This window comes from Myotis myotis, unplaced genomic scaffold (genome assembly GCF_014108235.1).
Source record: "Myotis myotis isolate mMyoMyo1 unplaced genomic scaffold, mMyoMyo1.p scaffold_m19_p_16, whole genome shotgun sequence".
Classification (NCBI taxonomy): domain Eukaryota; kingdom Metazoa; phylum Chordata; class Mammalia; order Chiroptera; family Vespertilionidae; genus Myotis; species Myotis myotis.
The window spans coordinates 2,344,325-2,364,058 of NW_023416320.1; the positions used below are offsets into that span (position 1 = coordinate 2,344,325).

The 19,734-nt window shown below is 49.8% G+C and overlaps 1 protein-coding gene across 1 annotated transcript in view; it reads right to left on the reverse strand.

The window, feature by feature from the left end:
* Window positions 1-19,734, reverse strand: part of KHDRBS3 (KH RNA binding domain containing, signal transduction associated 3) — a 276,012-nt gene that overhangs the window by 243,289 nt on the left and 12,989 nt on the right. Inside the window, exon 3 of the mRNA XM_036337605.1 lies at window positions 19,175-19,302. The gene's annotated coding sequence lies outside the window, so the exon portion shown is untranslated. The remainder of the gene's footprint in view (window positions 1-19,174; window positions 19,303-19,734) is intronic.

The following is a 19,734-nucleotide window of genomic DNA, read 5'->3' on the forward strand; positions in this document are numbered from 1 at the left end:
CTAGTTCTTGTCGTTCCTAATGCCCTTGCACATAAAAAACTCTTGGCCTGGTGTGAGGCTGCAACATTGGAATGGAGGAACAACAAGCCTGTTTCCAAATTCACCTTCCTTGCCCTCCCTTCCCCGCACCCCCCTCCCCCATACTCCCAGAGCTGCTGGCTCCCTTTCACAGTCGGGTGTGTCTCTGTGTCCCTTCTCTGAGAGGCCTTGGGAGTCATCTAACTCAAAATGAACTCCGATCACTCAATCACACGAGTCCATTGCAATGCTCTCTATAGCGTTCACCTGGATTTCCATGTTTTGGTCGGCTTGGCGCCATGACCTGTTTTCATCATGCCCAGGCTTGATTGTGGGCAATTTTCCCTTAATTTTGAATATGAACCCAAAGGAAAAGAACAAGTCATTTGTACTTATGATCATAAAGCGGGTATGAAACCATATGCTTCGTTTTTCAGTTGCCAAGACTCTTAATTACATTCTTTATGTTCTGCACGATGATGAGGTCTATTGTGTCTTTTTTAGAATCACTAGGTAGGTGTTATCTTCTATCAGGTACCAACAGCGGCTCACTTTACTGGTGCTGCCTTCTTGCCAGGACTGCGCCCAGCTCTTTACTTATATATTTATTATTATTATTATTTTATTATTGTCCAAAGTTTTACATATGTCTCCTTTTCCCCCGCTTGACCCCCTCCCCCCCAAGCCATTCCCACCCCGGGCAAGTCCCCACCACCCCAGTGTCTGCGTCCATTGGTTATGCTAATGCGCATGCATACAAGTCCTTTGGTTGCTCTCTAAACCACCCCCCCCCCACACACACACACACACACACACTTCCCCTGCCATTTGTCTCTGGATCTATATTTGTTCATCAAGTTATGTTTATCATTATATCCCACATATGAGTGAGATCATGTGATATCTATCTTTCTCCGACTGGCTTATTTCACTTAGCATAATGCTCTCCAGTTCTACCCATGCTGTTGCAAATGGTAAAAGTTCCTTCTTTTTTATAGCAGCGTAGTGTTCCATTGTGTAGATGTACCACGGTTTTTTAATCCACTCACCTGCTGATGGGCACTTAGGCTGTTTCCAAATCTTAGCTATGATGAATTGTGCTGCTATGAACATAGGGGTGCATATATCCTTTCTGATTGGCGTTTCTGGTTTCTTTATGTGCGTCCCATCACTCGATCCTCACTAGCAGGAACGTACCATTATTATCTTGATTTTGCAAATGAGGCAACTGCAGCTCAGTGAGGGTGCGTAACATCACCAAGATCACACTGCGGGGCCCACCGTGGGGGAGCCCAGGTCTGAGCCCAGCCGGTCTACCGTCAGAGCCTATGACCTTGGGACTTTGCAGCTTCCTCACGGCATTTACTCTTGACAGGAGGAGACACACTGCAAGCCGATGAGACAGTACTCATAATCTCTTTTTAAAATTACGGTAAAGCCCTGGCTGGTGGCTAAGTGGTTAGAGCATCAGCCCACCTACCTAAGGATCACAGGCTCAATTCTTAGTCAAGGGCACATACCTGAGTTGCAGGTTCGATTCCCAGCCATGTGTTGGAGGCAATCCATGTGTCTCTCTCACATCAATGTTTCTCTCCCCTTCCTTCTGTCCCTTCCATTCTCTCTAAAAAGCTATGGGACCTGGCCAATGTTGCTCAGTGGTTGAGCACTGACCTATGAATTAGGAGGTCATGGTTCGATTCTGGATCAAGGTTGCAAGCTCAATCCCCAGTGTGGGGCATACAGGAGGCAGCCAATCAGTGATTCTTTCTCATCATTGATGTTTCTATTTATCTCTCCCTCTCTCTTCCTCTCTCTGAAATCAATAAAAGTATGTATTTTTTAAGTCAATGGGGGAAAAATATATCCTCAGGTGAGAATTAACAAGAAGTCAGGGCCATTAATACATTTAACACATCACACTTTCTGAGCACCTGGGAGGGTTGGCCAATGCTGGCAGCACTTTGTCAAAGTATCCTGGCACCACCATGACTGCAGGCTCTACAACTGCAGATCCAAAACAGGGGAGAGCTTACACATGGGGTCAGTGTACTGCATCAAGTCCTCGCTATCCCACTTATCAGCTGTGTGACCCCGGACAAGTTACTTAACCTCCCTGTGCCTTAAAGACATTAATGAAAAAGAGATACCAATACTATCCTAGGGTGGTTGTGGCAACTGTATAAGTTAATATACAGAAAGCACCGGGACCTTGTAAATACTGAATAGGTGTCCGCCACATTGTTCTGTCTGCAAGTGGTTAACCGATGTAAAGATTATAGTCCTTCCAACAGAATACTCAAGTAAGGAGAAACGCTATTCCCTGACACTGTGGATAAACACACATTTTCTTTATGCGCTTCGAAACTCTTATAAATACGAGACATACAGAAAAACACAGGACTAAAGTACTTGCTGTAAAACAGACAAGCAGGAAAATGCCGGATAGAGAAAACCAAGAAATAAACAAGAAACAACATCATGTTCGCAGTAAATTCCCTTCGGTCCCATAAGCCTCACATAATAATCCTATTTTATTGAGATTTCTTCTTCCCCGGGAACTTATCATGGGGACTTACTAACAAATTCGAGTCCCTGCCTTTTTATTTCCAAGGGCTGTGTTCCGTAAAGCAGGGGTTTTACGATGCTTGTACGAGAGCGCATGATAACCTTGACTCTGCAAGTCCAGGTGGCGATCCTGAACTTAGAGGACGAGCAGTGCCCTTGGTGGCAGGGGACCTGGAATCACGTCTGGCGCCATGACTTGAGGGGCTTGGAGGCGTGGCCTGAGCTGCCGGGGCCTCAGTTTCCCTGAGAGCATTAGCTAGCCCTGCTTCACAGGTGGCAATGAGGACCAGAGGAGGAAAGGGATAGAAAGGGGTTCTTTACACTGTATTTGACCATTTATATGGCGGGTGGAGGTGGAGCCACGTGACCGAATGTCCCGGTCGGAGAAGACACCCCATTGCTAACCCAGTGGTCCTCCCACGGGAGCTCAGATCAGTCACCTCCGGGGTTTGCTAAAACAGAAATGACTGAGGCCCACACCGTGGGTTTCTGACTCAGTAGGTGTGGGTGGGGCTCAAGAACCTGCACTTCCCGACAAGTCACAGCAAGGCCGAGGCTGCGGGTGGGGACCAGGCTGCGGGGACCACTGTGCGGGCGCACTGGGTCCCTATGCAGAAGCACCGCTGCACTCCCCTCACGCGAGGGACGTCAAGATGCAGCGCGATTAGGAGGAGGATGCTTAGTGCCACGCCCGGGACACGGTTAGGGTTGGTTAGGGTTCACCGGTGTCCCTGCCTTTCCCGGCACCTCTCTCACCTGGAAAACCTGAGCAGCCTCCGGTGGCCCCTCTGCCTCCTCTCTCCTCCACGCACTCGATTCCCACACACCACCTCTGGAAACACAGCCTGTCAGTACAAACCCAATCCCACCGCTCCTTCAAACACGGCGGTGCTCCCCCAACGCGAACGCACGGGCCCCAGCGCAAGCCCTGGAATAGAAGGCTCTTCACCACGGACTCCCATCTGTCTGTCTGCTTGCCTGTCCCATCTCCTTCTGAATAACCCCTCCCCCATCCAGCCCTAGTTCGTTGGAAGAGACCAGGTGGTACTTGGAGTGCAGAGGTCACCTGGCATGGGGGTGGGAGGCGTGATCTGGAGGCAGGGATTCTAGTCCGGGCTCTGCCACCTGCTAGCCCCGCGCCTGGAGCAGGTATTTCCCGGCTCCGCCCACCGTCCCTCAGTCACAAGGGGAAAATCCAGGCAGTCCTCTCCTCAATGGTCTGTGAGCCGAAATCATCCATGAAAAGCACGCGGCACGGGACCCAGGGGGGGAGGGTCAGGGAAGTGCTGCTGACACAGTAGCTAGAAATGGGAACGAAAACCAGTCTCTGATCCTAACTGCACGGAGCAGGAGACAACCAGAGGGCCGGGGTGGGAAAGGCAGGCCCTCGGTGTGGATGGGGCCCTTGTCTTCCCTCTCTCAGCACCCTGGGCGCACACACCACCCCATCCCCCCCCCCCCGCTTCCCTCCCCCCCCCCCCACCCCGTGTAGTTCTCTCAGCACGTGGATGGGGCCTGTCTTCCCTCTCTCAGCACCCTGGGCGCACTCCCCTGGGTGTAGCTCTCTCAGCACGCTGTCCCCAGGTCTCCCTTCCCCCAGGACTGTGATCTCCCTGTGGGCAGGGACAGTGTCTTCTTCACCACACGGAGGAAAGAGCTGTCCTGGGCGAGGGGGAGGGGAATCTTGTTCTCTAGCTCCAGAGAGTAAAAATCAAGAGTGGTGGTTATGGGGAAACCTAAGACAAGCCACCTTCAGCCAGCCTGCCCTCCTGTCCTCAGCTGAGTGTCTTTTCCCTCCTGGCCCTGCCTCACAAGGACCCATAGAGACAAGTGTCCGGTTTGGAACCTTCAGCCGGGCTTGGTTCTGTTCCCAGCCAGTCCCCCACGCCCTTTCCTCCCAGGTCCCTCCATTTAATTATATTGTTCACTCACATTTCCCCTCCGAGAGTTTGGACTCTATTAAGAGCTATTACAATCTTGTTCCTCCATCCCTGTAACTGTGCCACAAATAAAAATGAAACAGAAATAAGTGCAGAGAACAGGAAGCGCTGGTACATAATTCAGTGTAAAAACAAGCTTGCAGATTGCTAAGGCTTTCAAAAGCAGACAGGGGGCCTCCCCTGCACTGGGGGTTTGCAGAGGGAGCTGGGACCACCTGCTGGGAAGGCACAGCCGCGAACTTGGTGAGCACTGAGGGCTGTTCTGGCCTCTTCAAAGCAAAAAGATGCTGGGCACCAGGGTGAATGCCTTCTTCTTTGGTATTCCAGCCCCTTATTCAGCGCAGAGAGAGGGACAGAAGCCAGGGCAGCAGCCATCGGGAGTCGCAGGGTCCCCAGCTGTGGGGCTCCATGGTCACGGGACACGCCCCGCTGGAGCCTGGCTGACCCACTTCCAGGACGCCCTCCTGAGGCTGGCTGCACAGAAATGCCAGGTATGCAATCTCCTAATTGGACACTTGGCAGACAATGAGGACGATTCATTGGCCCCACTGCCCGAGCCTACATGTAGGCAGGCCAGGGAGAAGCCTTGGCCAGAGCGAAGCATGCCAATTTCCACTTGGCAGGGTGGCAGGCACTTGAGAGAGGATTACAGGGCAACTCTAACCAGCTGTCACGAGGGCTCAGTGTTGTTCTAACCAGTTGCCCCTGGGTGAACCCTCCTCTCCAGCCAGGCCAGTCTGTCCTGTCCCCTGACCGTGCTGTGCTGACTCTGCCTCCACCCCAGGTGCATGCCACCCGCTTACAGCCCATCCCCACCCTCGCCAGCCTCCAGGGCCCAACCAAAGCCCATCTCCTTTCTGAAACCTCCCCAGAACCCCAACCATGGGAGCTCAGCAACTCCAGGACCACCCACTGGTTATTAGATTCATGGCCACAACTGCCATTTACTACGCTCTTCCTGTGAGCCAGGACCGGCACTTTATATACAATGAGTTGGTTCTCAAAACAAGCCTGCAAGAGAGGAAGGCACTCTCTAAAAACGAGGAAATCGAGACTGGAAACTGTTTGTGAAGCTGGTATATGACCACGCCAGGGCTTCCTGCCTCCAAATCCCAGGTGCTTTCCATGCAGAAATCCAATGTAAGGATTGAAAAGGAAGATGGTGGCATAGGTAAACTCTTGTACTCGCCGCCTCCCACAACCACATCAAAATTACAACTAAAATACAGAACAACCATCATCCAGAACCACTGCAAAGCTGGCTGAGTGGAAGTCCTACAACTGGAGAGGTAAAGAAGACAGCACACTGAGGCTGGCAGGAGGTGCGGAGGCGAGGAACGGGCTGGTCCAGCACCCACGTGGGCCGCTTTTTTAATCAGGAGGGAGATCATCTCTGTGGAGGCCACCCGTGAGGAGCAAGGGGACCCAGCCCCACACCAGACCCCCAGTCTAGGGTCCCGGAGCTGGGAAAGGAAGTCCCTACAGGCAGTAAGAACTACTGGCTGTAAAAACCAGTGTGGGTTGGGGGTTAGTGACACAGAAGCTGCTGGAGACCCACCTGTTCCTCTTAAAAGGCCAGCACCATGAACTGATGCTGTCTGGGGGACACAGACACATACAAGGAGAAACTGGATTGTCTGGCATCAGGGCAGGAACTCGGGGGCAGTTTTCTCCCAGATGGAGGTGCTCGCAGGGATTGTTGTTCCTATGCTTGGACCTCCCTGGTCACAGGGCTGACTAGCAGTGACTTCTGTTTACTCCACCCTGGTGATTCCCTAAGACCCCACTTCATCCAATTTACAACCCCACCCAAGCTGTGTGCAGCGGCTTCTGCATACAAATGGCCTGTCCTTGCTCAGGCTAAAATCTCTCAAACAAACTGCAGCTGGGTCAGAGAGCCCCAAACCTATCAATAAAAGGCCCAAGACCCAGCACCAGCATCAGCCTACCTTACTTCATAGCTGGGCCTCATCTGGGCACTTCCAAACCAGATACAAAGAGGAGGAATCTGCAGATCTCTCTGTAGCTCCTGTTGGGTGGCCCCAGGCAATGACTTACTTTGCACCTCTCTGGAGACCCAAGAACCAGTTACACAGTGGTCTGTGTAAGACCATGCCAGATTACAACTTTACACATCCATAAGCAACACACTCAAGGGGCAGACTCAGTGAGCACCAAAGCCCCACTGAAGCAAGTCCGGCTCCATAGGGGTGTCTTCTGCACAGCAGCTCTCCCACTGTAGTCGCAGCTGGTCCTCACAGCTAATTGCAATAAAGTCTCAACTACAACAAGACTGTGCTCACAGTTCACAAAGGGGTACACCTAGAGTGCCAGCTCAGGTGACTGGGGAGGCTGAGCCACTGGGCCCTATAGAACACCGACTACACAAGGCCACTCTATCAACTCAAGGATACATAGAAGCTCTACCTAATACACAGAAACAAACAGAGGGAAGCAGCCAAAATGCGGAGACAAAGAAATATGTCACAAATGAGAGAAAGCAAAGAAAGCAAACTACTGGATATAGAGTTCAAGACCATGGTTATAAGGTTACTCAAGAATCTTCTAGAAACTTCCTAAAAAATGGAAAAGGACCAGTCAGAAATTAAGCATACACTGACTGAAATAAATAATAATAGACAGGGAGGATTCAACAGTAGAGGATTCTGAGAATCAAATCAACAATTTGAAATATGAGGAAGCAAAAAACACCCAACCAGAAGAGCAAAAAGAAAAAAATAATCCAAAAATATGAAGATAGTGTAAGGAGCCTCTGGGACAACTTCAAGCATACCAACATTCGCATTTGGGGGGTGCCAGAAGAAGAGAGAGGGCAAGATATTGAAAACCTATTTGAAGAAATAATGACAGAAAACTTCCCCTACCTGGTGAAAGAAATACACTTACAAGTCCAGGAAGCACAGAGAGTCTCAAACAAGAGGAACCCAAAGAGGACCACACCAAGACACATTATTATTAAAATGCCAAGGGAAAAGACAAGGAGAGAATCTTAAAAGCAGTTACCTACAAGGGAATGCCCATACGACTGTCAGCTGATTTCTCAAGAGAAACTATGCAGGCTAGAAGGGAGTGGCAAGAAATATTCAAAGTGATGTATAGCAAGGACCTACAATCAAGATTACTCTATTCAGCAAAGCTATCATTTAGAATTGAAGGTCAGCTAAAGAGCTTCACAGACAAGAAAAAGCTAAAGGAGTTCATCACCACCAAACCAGTATTATATGAAATGTTGAAGGGTATTCTTTAGGAAGAGGAAGAAGAAGAAAAAGAAAAAAATCAAAAATATGAACAACAAAATGGCAACAAATACATAGTTACTAACAATTGAACCTAAAAATCAAAATAAGCCCTAACTGGTTTGGCTCAGTGGATAGAGCATTGGCTTGCAGACTGAAGGGTCCCAGGTTCGATTCCGGTCAAGGGCATGTACCTTGGTTGCGGGCACATCCCCAGTAGGAAGTGTGCAGGAGGCAGCTGATTGATGTTTCTCTCTCATCGATGTTTCTAACACTCTATCCTTCTCCCTTCCTCTCTGTGAAAAATCAATAAAATATATTTTAAAAAATAAATAAATAAATAAATAATTAAAAATAAACAGAATAAGAAATCTAATGGACAGAATAAACTGGTGAATAAAACAGAATCAGAGGCATGGAAATCGAACAGACTGACGATTCTCAGAGAGAAGGGGATTGGGGGGTGGAAAGAGATTAAATAAAGATCTTATATGCATTACCTATGGATACAGACAACAGGGTGGTGAAGGCATGGGGCAGGGCAGGAAGTGGGTGAAGGGGGGCAATGGGGGGAAAAAGAGAGACAGCCTATATAATAAAAGCCTAATATGCTAAGTGTCTGGTCATCCGGTCGTCCATTCAATCAATCAAAGCATAATATGCTAATGATATGCTAAGGTCGCTCAACCACTTGCTATGACATGCACTGACCACCAGGGGACAATCGACTGGCAGGTTAGCTTGCTGCTGAGATCTGGCTGAGCGAGACGGGCCGGACACGCCCTGGAGCCCTCCTATGGTCCCTCCCAGGCTGGCCAACCTCCTACATCCCTCCCCCGCCCCGATCGTGCACCGGTGGGGTCCCTCAGCCTGGCCTGCGCCCTCTCACAATCCAGGACCCCTCAGAAGATGGAGAGCCGGTTTCAGCCTGATCCCACAGGCCAGGCCAAGGTACCCCACTGGTACATGAATTTGTGCACCGAGCCTCTAGTCTGTAATAATCTCACCAATATAGCTTTAAAAAAAGAAAAGAAATCCAATGTAAGTTTTTCCTTATGGGTTCTCTTTGACCTTGGTAAACAGACTGTGTCCTTGAAATCATGGATTATATCCTACACTCCTGTATCCTCCAAAGTATTTACCATAAGATATGAGCAAAACTCCTTCCACTAATTTTCCACTGGTGCCTGATCTATATCAAATGGGGTTTCTGGCATTTGCTGCAAAGAGAGCCCTAGAAAATAGTGTAGAAGTTTACCCTCACTGAACAATCAGAGGAGTTAGAGTGAGGGTGGCCTCAGAGGTCAGCTGCGCAGGAAATAAGGACACCCATCCAGGGACTGGCTGTGATTGTGGTCTGTAAACTTCCATCCCAGGCATTTGAATGATTTGGGGAAATCAATGAAATTTCCCAAACTCTTCTAGATAAGGTGTCTAGATGAATATTTACAAAGCATATTACATAAGAACTTTCCGGGCAGCCGGACAATGACAAAATTATTTCAGTGCTGTTCCAGCCACGAGTTGTCCAATTAGCAGAAAGAGGCTGTCCCTGCGGTCGCTCCCCTCCCTTCCCTGTGCCAGCCCCACGCCAGTTGTTTAGCACTTTCACTAAGCAACTTGCCTCTGAGATGCACATAAGCTGCCCAGCTCTGTGCCTGACACAAGGCAAGGCCAGTCAGAGGACCTGCAGGCACTATGCGAAAAGACCTTGGGGTGTCCAGAACAAAGGCCCCAGGCTGCAGGGCCTGCAGAGCTCTGCGAGCGTCCAGGAGCCTGAACGCAGCCTTGCAAGCTCCATGCTGGCTGGTGGCTGACTGCAGCTTCTGAGTTGGGGAGACCAGGGAGAGAATGGGGACCCAAAGGGTAGAGAGCCAAGAGCTTAGTCCAACTTAAGAGCCTGCCGTGGCCCCATCTGCCCAATTGTGGCCAGGTGTGATATTGGGATTTATAATAGGAAATATAGATTTGGCTCAACCAGTGTGGCTCGGTGGTTGAAGGTCAACCCATGAACCAAGAGGTTCGATTCCCAGTCAGGGCACATGCCCAGGTGGCAGGCTCGATGGCCGGTGCGGGGCGTGCAGGAGGCAGCCGATCAATGTTCCTCTCTCATCTATCTTTCTATCTCTCTCTCCCTCTCCCTTCCTATCCCTAAAAAAAAAAAAAAAACAATAAAAAATTTTTTAAAAAATGAAAGAAATATAGATTTGATCTCCATCTGCTTCTGGCACAGAGCTCCTAAAACCCTTGGCATTTCCTAAGTGAGAGAGGATAAAGGCCTTTTGTTAATGGATGAGATGACTTTTGGAAGGCACCTCAGGATGGGGCTGGTTGCCAAGAGGGCCAACCATGTGACGAGAGGGTTGGAACTCTCTGTACCCCCACTCCTACCCCACCCCCACTTCACCTTTCCAACCTCCAGGGAAAGGAGAAGAGCCAGAGACAGAATCAATCATCATGGCCAATGATTTAATCCATCGTGACTGTGAAAGAAAGTCTTCATAAAAACCCAAGAGCATAGAATTTGGAGACCTTCTGGCTGGAGATTCGGGGGGAGTGCACATCGGGAGAGGACATGGGAGCTGCGTGTCCTCCCACACCTCGCCCTGCGCATCTCCTCCACCTGCTGTTCCGGAGCTCCATCCTTTTATAATAAACCCTGACCCAGGAAGTAAAATGTTTCTTCCTGAGTTCTGTGAGCAGCTCTAGCAAATTAATCAAACCCAAGAAGGGGGCAGGGGAACCTCTAATCTATAGGCAGGTGGTTGGAAGTACAGCTAACGACCTGGGCTTGCGATTGCCCTCTGACGTCCAGGGAGGGGGTCGTTGGAACCTCCAGTCTATGGACAATTAGTCAGAAGCCCAGGTGACAGGAACAACAAAGTGTCCAAAATCCAAAACCTGAGACATGGGTTCAAACTCTGCCTCTGCCATTTCCCAGCTCAATGACTTAACCTCTCTGAGCCTCGATTTCTCAGCTGTAACGTGGAGAGATACCACCCCAGAGACAACTGTGAGCGACCGGCACAGGGCCTAGCCCACCGCGGGCGCTCCCCACACATCCGTTTACTATTTAACCATCAGATGCACTCAGATCCTCGGCCGCAGACTCCAGCACAAGCCAATCGACGTCCAGCTGCTTTCCTTTCAGCCCTGGACACGCTCACCTGCTCAATGGGTTGGCACCAGCCACAAGAAAAGAAACGTCACACACCCGCTCCGGCAAATGCAGACGCCTGGGCTGGGACACATACCTTCCCTTGTAGAGGCAGCCTCGCTTCCCTCAGCTGCCAACTGGGGATAGTTATACGTCCCTCAGGGAACAGCCCCAATGCCGGGACGCATGTGTTTTGTGAAACGCCCAGGTCTCTCCTTTCTCAGCTCCAGATGCAGACAGCCTCCAGCCCTGCCTCACGGCGGCCTCGGCCGCGGGCTCTGCTGTGCGCAGTCTCAAATAAGGTTGCTAAACCTGGACACCCCTCACAGCCTGCAAGGATTTAATGAGATATGCCCTACCAGGCTGGGGCTCCCGGTCTGGTAGGGACCGCACACAAGCATGTAGTCGTAGTAGTATTTTTCTTACCCTAACTTTTCCAGGGAAAGGCGGCCACGAAAGCCCCCGCAGTACATTTCCCCTTTGCCTAGCCTCTTCTGCACTGGCTCTCTGTCACCTGCCGCCCAAAGAGCCCTGCAAATAGTGCCTTTGGGGAAAGTCCTTCTCACTTTGCATCTTGGTCACTGAGCTGGGCAGGCAGCTAGCTCTCCTCCCCTTTCCAAAGGGATAGCCGAGGTGGGACAGAGGAAGCCACCTGCCCAGTGGGGCGCGGCCAGGAAGTCGGCCACTCGGCTTGGGTTTGCATCATCTTACTGGTTGATGAGGGTCAGAAGTTTGATGCAGCAGCCAACAGCTTCTTGGCAAGAGCTTCCTGGTCAGGGGTCACAGAGCAGGAGAAAGCATGGGAATTGTATTTCTAACCATGTCCTGTTTAACTTGGCCCTGCCCCTGGCCCTCCAGCCGGAAGGCCGGCTGCCAGCAGTTCTTGCCCTGGGTGGTCATCAGGAATTCTGGCTTCTAATCTGGGCTGATTACTTTGGACAAGTTGCCCAGTCTCTGTATTCTCATCTTCCCATTTCTAAGTCTGGGATAATAATAGCTTCCTCTCCTTGGGAAACATTTCAGTGGCTTTTTTTTAACAGGGTTACATCATGTGTTCCCTTACTTCGCTTTGTTTGGGTGGGCAGGAAATTGTTTTCAGCTGCAGCCAGGGACCACTAATCACGCTGACAATTTGTAACAAATGAACTGCCAAGAGTATTTCCAGAATAGAGCTCTGTTTCCTAAGGAAAGGCTGTTCCCGCCAGAGTGGGTTTCAGACAAGGTTCGGGCACCACGTTAGAGGTTGGCCTGGAATAGAAAGGGCACTGGGCAGAGAGTTCGGGTCCCGGGTGAGGCTGGGCGACCCTGGGGAGGTCATGTCGCCTGTCTGCATATATTTAAACGATTGCATATTATCTCTTTGCATCGACACACCTTGATTGTCATGTCTGCGAGGACATGTAAAATGAGGACATTGAACAGGAACACCTGCAGCATCCTCTTCAGCAATGCTGCGCTGACTCCCCTACGATGATCGCTAAGTAAAAATAGTTCTGTCACCTGGCCCCTCCCACCCCTCCCCAGCTCCCCCCAGCCACCCTCCAGACAGCCACCGGCATAAACCGGATCATATCAGTGCGACTCCTCCGACAGCAGTGGGGCAGGCATGAGAATCGAGGTGTGTCCGTGCAGAGAGAGGATATGCACTCATTTAACACGATGTACAAAGAGGCGCTGCAGTAACATGAGGGAGCAAAAATTATGTAATAATATCCCAATGATTTAAAACAATATGAGGACTAGAAGGAAGTGTCACAAGATGTTCACAGTGGTTGACTGACTCAGCCTCCTAAGTGCCAGAGCGGGACCCAACCCGGGGACTGGGGGCGAGATGTCAGAGGAACAGCAGGCGACAATAGATGCCAGTGCTCTGAAGAGTTCAGAGACGAAAGAGAATTGGAAGTGTGACGTGGGCCGCAAGAACCTATTTAGAGAAGCAATCACTTATCTGCCATGTACTTCTCCATGGATTATAATAGAATAAAGTTAGTTGTCGGTCATTTTTCCCAGGTCATTCATTTTATTTCTTTCCTTCAGCAAAATTTCTGCACATAGTAAGAAGCTATGTTTCATAGCCCATGGACACGGGCAATACTATAGTGAAGACCTGGGGTGGGGGGGGGAGGTGAAGAGGAGGAAGGGGAAGGGGGGGAAATGGGAGATATCTGTATATCTGTAATACTATCAACAATAAAAAATATATTTAAAAGTGAAAATTTCACTTTTGGAAAAGTTAAAAAAAAGAAAAAGAAGGCATGTTTGTTCATCCTGAAGACCCCTCCTCTAAATACCTGTGGAAACTAAGCAATAAATCTTTGGCCCCTTAAGCAGTGAATCTTTATATGTGTCCCTTAGATCACCATTTGAGATCCTAGATTACTAAACAACTAAATTACTTGATAGTTCGGACAAAAATCGTGTCCTTTCTTTCTGGGCTGGACCACTGCCTTTGAAATTACACTCTCTTAAAAAAGACGGGTCATTTACCCTGGGCGTGGCATCCGCTCCACCTCATCATGGACGTGCCCTGCGTGTGGAAGGCCCCTGCTGGGCTCTCCTTCCCTAGCTCAAGCCGCCATGCACCCTCCCGTGCGCTCAGATGCCCCAATGCTGGTGTGACCCTACCCAGGACGCTCCCATGGACAACCCGGAAATGCAGGGGTGTTAACACCCACAGGGGCGATGCTCCCCGGGGTGGGGAGCCTACTCCCTGGTTGGCCTTTGGGTTAGGGTTTGGATGGAAAGGAGCATTCTGGGCATTCCCCGGAGTCCCGGGCAGGATGGAGCCAGCAGCGAGCTCAGCAGCTCCCCCATGTTGGCTCTCACACACTAAATAACTATCTACTTCCCATTAGGAAAAGTATCAGGACTCAGACTCGGAATCCTGCTTCTTCAGCAGAAACCAAAGAGGACTGAATTAGAAGAGACACGTATTTTCTGAGGAGTCCTGAGATGCTCCAACAATGCCCCCTCCCACTAGTCACCCAGGGTTCTCTGGACAACGCGCACTGACGGCGGACACAGTCCCCGGGTGGGGCTGAGGCTCACCCCCGGACGCCTGGAGGTAATGTGAGCTGGATAAGTACAGACTGAAGAAGTGGGTAAAAATCACTGGATGGACCATTTTCTTAACTAAAAGGGTCAGCTATAAATCAAACCCCTGTTTCATGAGATGGCGAGGCTTCAGGCCTTGACGTGGGAAAACAATTCCACCTAAACGACGGAGGAGGAACTGTTCATCCGCATGAACTGGTACTTCTGGCAAATCTCTCAGAACAGAAAAGCTGTGTGAGACAGGACACCAGGCAGTATTTCCATGGCGACAACATTGTGCTTGGAAGTGGAGGTCAGGATTCAAACCCCAGGCCATTCCATCTCCTTCCTGGGCTCCCAAGCCGCCTTAACTACTGCCAGCCAAAAAATGCTAAGAGATCACTGACATCAGAAAATTGGAGCAGGCTGTTAAATTAGCCCGCTGGTGCGGCTCAGTTGGTTGAGCAACATCCCAGGCACCAGCAGGTTGCCGGTTTGATTCCAGGCCAAAGCACATACCCAAGTCGCAGGCGCAACCCCCAGTAGAGGGCGTGGCGTGCAGGAGGCAGCCGATGGATGTCGATGTTTCCATCTCTCTCTCTCTCCTTCTCCCTTCCTCTCTCTGAAAACAATAAAAACATATTTTTTATAAAAGAATATAAAATTAAACACAGAAGGGGAAAATTAATGCCCTTCTTAGATAGATGGATCTTTCAGAAACAGCACTCGTAAGAACACCGTGTGGTCTATCACTCTGGCCTCCTAGCGCTGAGAGGGCTCTCAGAGTTCGCGAGTCTAGCTGTCCACCTGGAGCCGGGCACCTCCGGGGTCCACAGGCACACAGCCATCAAACATGAGATGGATGTCTGTAGTCTTTGCCTTCCCAGGACCCACTGCCCCCACCCATGGTAACAATACCCTAATTTCCTTTTAGGGAACCACCCATATTTCACTCTCCACATGGTTCAGGCAGGGCCAACTCACCCCGTTACAATGACAGGCATGTGCCGATCCAGCCTGCATCCCCTCCCCACAGGGATGGGTCAGGCCTGGCTGGACTCTCAACAGAACCAGGCGAGAGCTGTGCTCTTTATGTCGGGTTGAGCTGGTAGGATGCCAGCCCACATGGCTGATGAACATGGTTGCAGTCCCATGGGAATACCCTTCCTGGGAAAGCCAACAACTCAGAGAGTACTGCCAAGATTAGAGACAGCTCCTGACGGCGCCCCTCGGGCTCCTGGGTCCAGCCATGCCTAACGCTACAGCTTCTTCAAACCTGCTGCGGACCAGGCACCGTGGCACTGCCTTTTGGTGTGTGCCCATTTGAGCTGAGGCCCTGTCACATGTGACCACAAAAGAATCCTGACCAAGACAAGCGACTTCATGGATTCCTTGAGACAGTGTGAGAATTGTGGGTAAATACGCATAGGTATTTTTCCCACAGGGAGGACCAGCTCTCTTACTGGGCTCCTGAACTAAAATGATGAAGACTGGCCATTCTAATCCAGTGCCCCCATTTCACAGATGAGAAAACCAAGACCCAGGTCAGGAGAGTAACTCGCCTCAGGCACACAGCAATTGGTGCTGGAGGAGGAGATGAGGAGGACGTGAGGCTGGTTGACCCACAATCAGGACTGGGCCATCGGAGGCTTCTCCCTCCCTCCCCCGTCCTTGGGATGTGCACCCACTTACCTTCCTTGCACTAAAAGCTACCCAAGGACCAGCCCTGAGACCGCGAGGCGCTGCTGAGACCATCGGGATGGGATATGTGACTCAACCCCATGAAGGGTCTACATAACTTTAAGCATCCTGCTGGGCGGGTGCAGAGATCTACTCACCTTATGGCCCAAGACAGGCCTTGTGAGTTCCCTCGCTTCTCCAACCTGCCACCCACCAATCTGGAGTGGCCTGGCTTTCTTTTTTTCTTTTCTTATGAATATGTTTTAATTGATTTCAGAGAGGAAGGGACAGGGAGACAGAGATAGAAACATCAATTATGAGAGAAAATCATTGATCAGGGGCCTCCTGCACACCCCCTAATGGGGATTTAGCATGCTACCTGGACATGTGACCTGACTGGGAATCGAACCCTAGCCTCCTGGTTCATAGGTCGACACTCAACCATTGAGCCATGCTGGCCTGGTGGAGTGGCCTGACTTTCTACGGTTTCTCCTATGCTGTGTGTATGGGGCCATTTTGCATGCCAACAGTTGGTGACAGAACCCAGCTCTGCTGAGTATTCCAGACCCTGTGCCTCCATCATCACCAGGAACCCTCCTCTGGCCACTCAGCATCACCAGGCGGCTGCTAACATCACCAGGTGCAGGCTCTCCCCTGGACCACGTCAGCTGGCGTGACTAGGGGTGAGAAGTCCAGTACCGATACTTTGAAAAGACCTCTGGAAGATTCCAATGCGCAGTTAAGACAAGTACCCCAGCCTTACAACATGAAAACAATGGTAAAGAAGCACGTACAACCCAATTTATCCAACATTTATTAGTGAACACTAAATAAAGTTACTAACATAAACTTGAGTATTTTACTCTGCCGAGGCACTGTGCTAGGTGTTGAGGTGCAAAACTGAACAAAGACACAGTACCTGCCCTGAAACACACTTCATGTCTTGTATAAAAGTAAGGACCATCCACACACAAAAAGGGCTACTTTCAATCCGCAGAAGAACAGAATTCTTGGCAGCCCTGCCTTCAAATTCTCAGCCACCTGGCTCTCTCTTGCTCTCTTGAATTAAGTAAACAGCTCCTTCACAGTGCTTGCATCTATTTGAAACAGTCCACCTAGGGAATGTATGGCATTTGAGGATATTTATAAAACTTCTCATTGAGGGTGGAGTTTTTGTGCCATAGAAGTTAACATACAACAGACTGTTGTATCAATAAGATGCTTTATGCGAGCCTCATGGTAACCACAAAGCAAAACCCTCCAGTAGACTCACAGAAGGTAACAGTAAGGGGAAGGGAACCAAAGCTACACTACGGAAGATCATCAATGCACGAAGGAAGGCAGCAGGAGAGGGAGAGCAGGGGAGTCCTAAAGAGCTAGAAATCAATTCATCAGATGGCATCAGTAAACCCTTTCCCTAGCAATCATTACTCTAAATGCAAGTAAATTGAATTCTCCAATCAAACGACAGAGTGGCTGGATGGATTAAGAACAAGAACCCAACTCTATGCTACCTACAGGAGACTCACTTCAGCTTTAAGAACACAGAGGCTCAAAACGAAGGAATGGAGAGAGAGAATGCACAGAGTGAAAATCAGAAGAGAGCAGGGGTAGCTATATTTATGGATAGAATCTAACAAGTACACACAGATTATACTCATTTGTTTGTTATAGCAAAACAATGAAAAATAAAGACAAGTAGAGAAGAAACAGAGTAAAGAAGTTGAGCATCCATTTCTAAAGGCCTGCCTAAGTGAATTATGGGACAGCCATATGGCATATTATAAACCTATTAAAATTAAGAAGTTAAATCTGTACATAATTCACTGCCAATAACTCACTCATTTACCAAAACGATTTACTGTGTGTCTGTCACATGCCAAATCCTGTTCTCGGCACTGGGGAGCAGCAGAAAATGAGACATGGAGGGTCTCTCTTCTCAAGGAGGAAGAGGGGTGGGAGACAACGAATACACAAACCAATCTCAGGAAGAGATGAATGCTGGGTGAAGATGTGCTGAAGGGAGCTGGGAGAGGGGCCGCCTCTGATGGGTGTCCACGGACGTCCCCTCCGAGGAAGCCATGTTTGAGCTGAGACCTCAGTGACCAGAAAGAGCCAACCCTTTCAGAAGAACATGAATATGTAGAGGAGGAACACTCTAGGGAAGAGACAGTGAGGGCAAAGGCCTTAGGTGGGACTATGCTTGGCTTGTTCGAGGGAAGTGTGGCTGCAGCCAAGTAAGTGAAGGAAACACGGAACGAGGCGAGGGTGGAGAAATGCTGGAGACCCATGTTTCTTCTGGTCTATCTCTTACACCTGTGTCCTCAGCTTCTCTACTTGCAACATGGAGTTACTGGTCACTGACAGCTTTTATCACCTAGGACAGTGGTCGGCAAACTCATGAGTCAACAGAGCCAAATATCAACAGTACAATGATTAAAATTTCTTTTGAGAGCCAAATTTTTTAAACTTAAACTATATAGGTAGGTACATTGTTATTCATTTAATTAGGGTCCTCCTAAGGCTTAGGAAGAGCCACACTCAAGGGGCCAAAGAGCCGCATGTGGCTCGCGAGCCGCAGTTTGCCGACCACGGCCCTAGGGTCTCTGCATGGAGTCTGTGCAACAGGCTGGACAGGCCTATCATTCCGCCCTGAGGAAGCTGAGACTAGAGATGTTTGTTGACTTAGCCCGAAACCACACAGCTTGTAGTCACCAGAGTCGGGACTCAGATTCACGTCGCCTAGCTGTTACCACGACACCCTTCCCCAGCACCGTACCCTCTTCCCCTCTTGTGATTTCAATAACAGCAGTAGCAGCAACCCTCAATTCTGAAGTGAGTCTGTGAATTGACTTTGTAGAAGGGATTGAACCCCAGTGATATGGATAGATTGTTTCAGTCTGCAGCTTAAGGCCACCATGGTTTTATTTTTAATATAAGTTATTGCTTACATATTGATCTCTCCTAACAAAACAGGGGAGGTCAAGGTGTCGGGACTGTCCATGGTACGAAACTTGGGTAGGCAGAGAATTTAGGGGTGGAGCATATGAGGGACACCGGCAGGGTCCACTCTACATCCACAGTCACACGGCTTGTAGGTGGTGAGACCAGGATTTGAACTGGTAGCTCTCCAAGTCAAAGCGTGTGCTCTTTCCTGGAATCAGGTTAGTGCATGGGAAGGACCAGCAGAGCACCTCACAGTAACAGCTCAATGAACCGTAGCTGCTATTATCATATGTACACTGTGCTATTAAAAAGGTCTCTCCCTGGTCACTGGGTCTAATAGCCAAGATCCAAAGGATTCAGAAGTGCAGGCTGAGAGGGTTCCCCAGCCATGAACCCTGCCCACATCATTCACACACAAGCTGGTGGTCCTGCTCCATTTCTCAGAACAGAATCTGCTGGGGACGGGGAGATTAATCAGGCTTCATTAATTCTGCAAAATAAACCATGGCGTGTTTGCCAGCGCACCCCAAGCATTATCATAAATCACCGAAATGAAACGAAAATCACTGAAAGCGCACCTGTCTGAGCAGAGGCGCGGCCTGCACTCCAGCGCCAGGAGCAGAAGGTCACGGCATCAGTGGCTTCCCAGTGGCTTCATGGCTTCCCGAGCCTTCCAGTGACCAGTGGGCCCAGCTGCACGGCGCTCCTGTTGGATCATTAACAGAGTCTCATTAACAGAGTCATGAACATTAGCCCCTCAGTTCCGAAGGGGCCCTAGGGCTGTGTGTGCATTTTTGCTCAGCTTATGTAAAGACTAAGCCGCCCTCCAAGGAGATGAGAAGTTTGAGAGGCAATGGTTTGTTTTTCAAGCCACCACTTCTTCAAAAAGCCTGACTGGGCCTTAGAGACCCGGGAAGGATTAGTAACATGTCCAAGGTCACCCAAGTCATTGACAGCAGATCTGGGACCAGAATTCGGGACTCCTGATCCTCAGTCTCATACTCTTTCCACTCCAGTGCCTCTGCCTGAGGGCTTCTGGTAGATTAGAATTCATTCAAAAATATTTACTCCCTCCTGGGACGAGTACACTGTTTTCCTTGGTCTTGGTCACATGACTGCCCTGGGCCATGGCATAAAG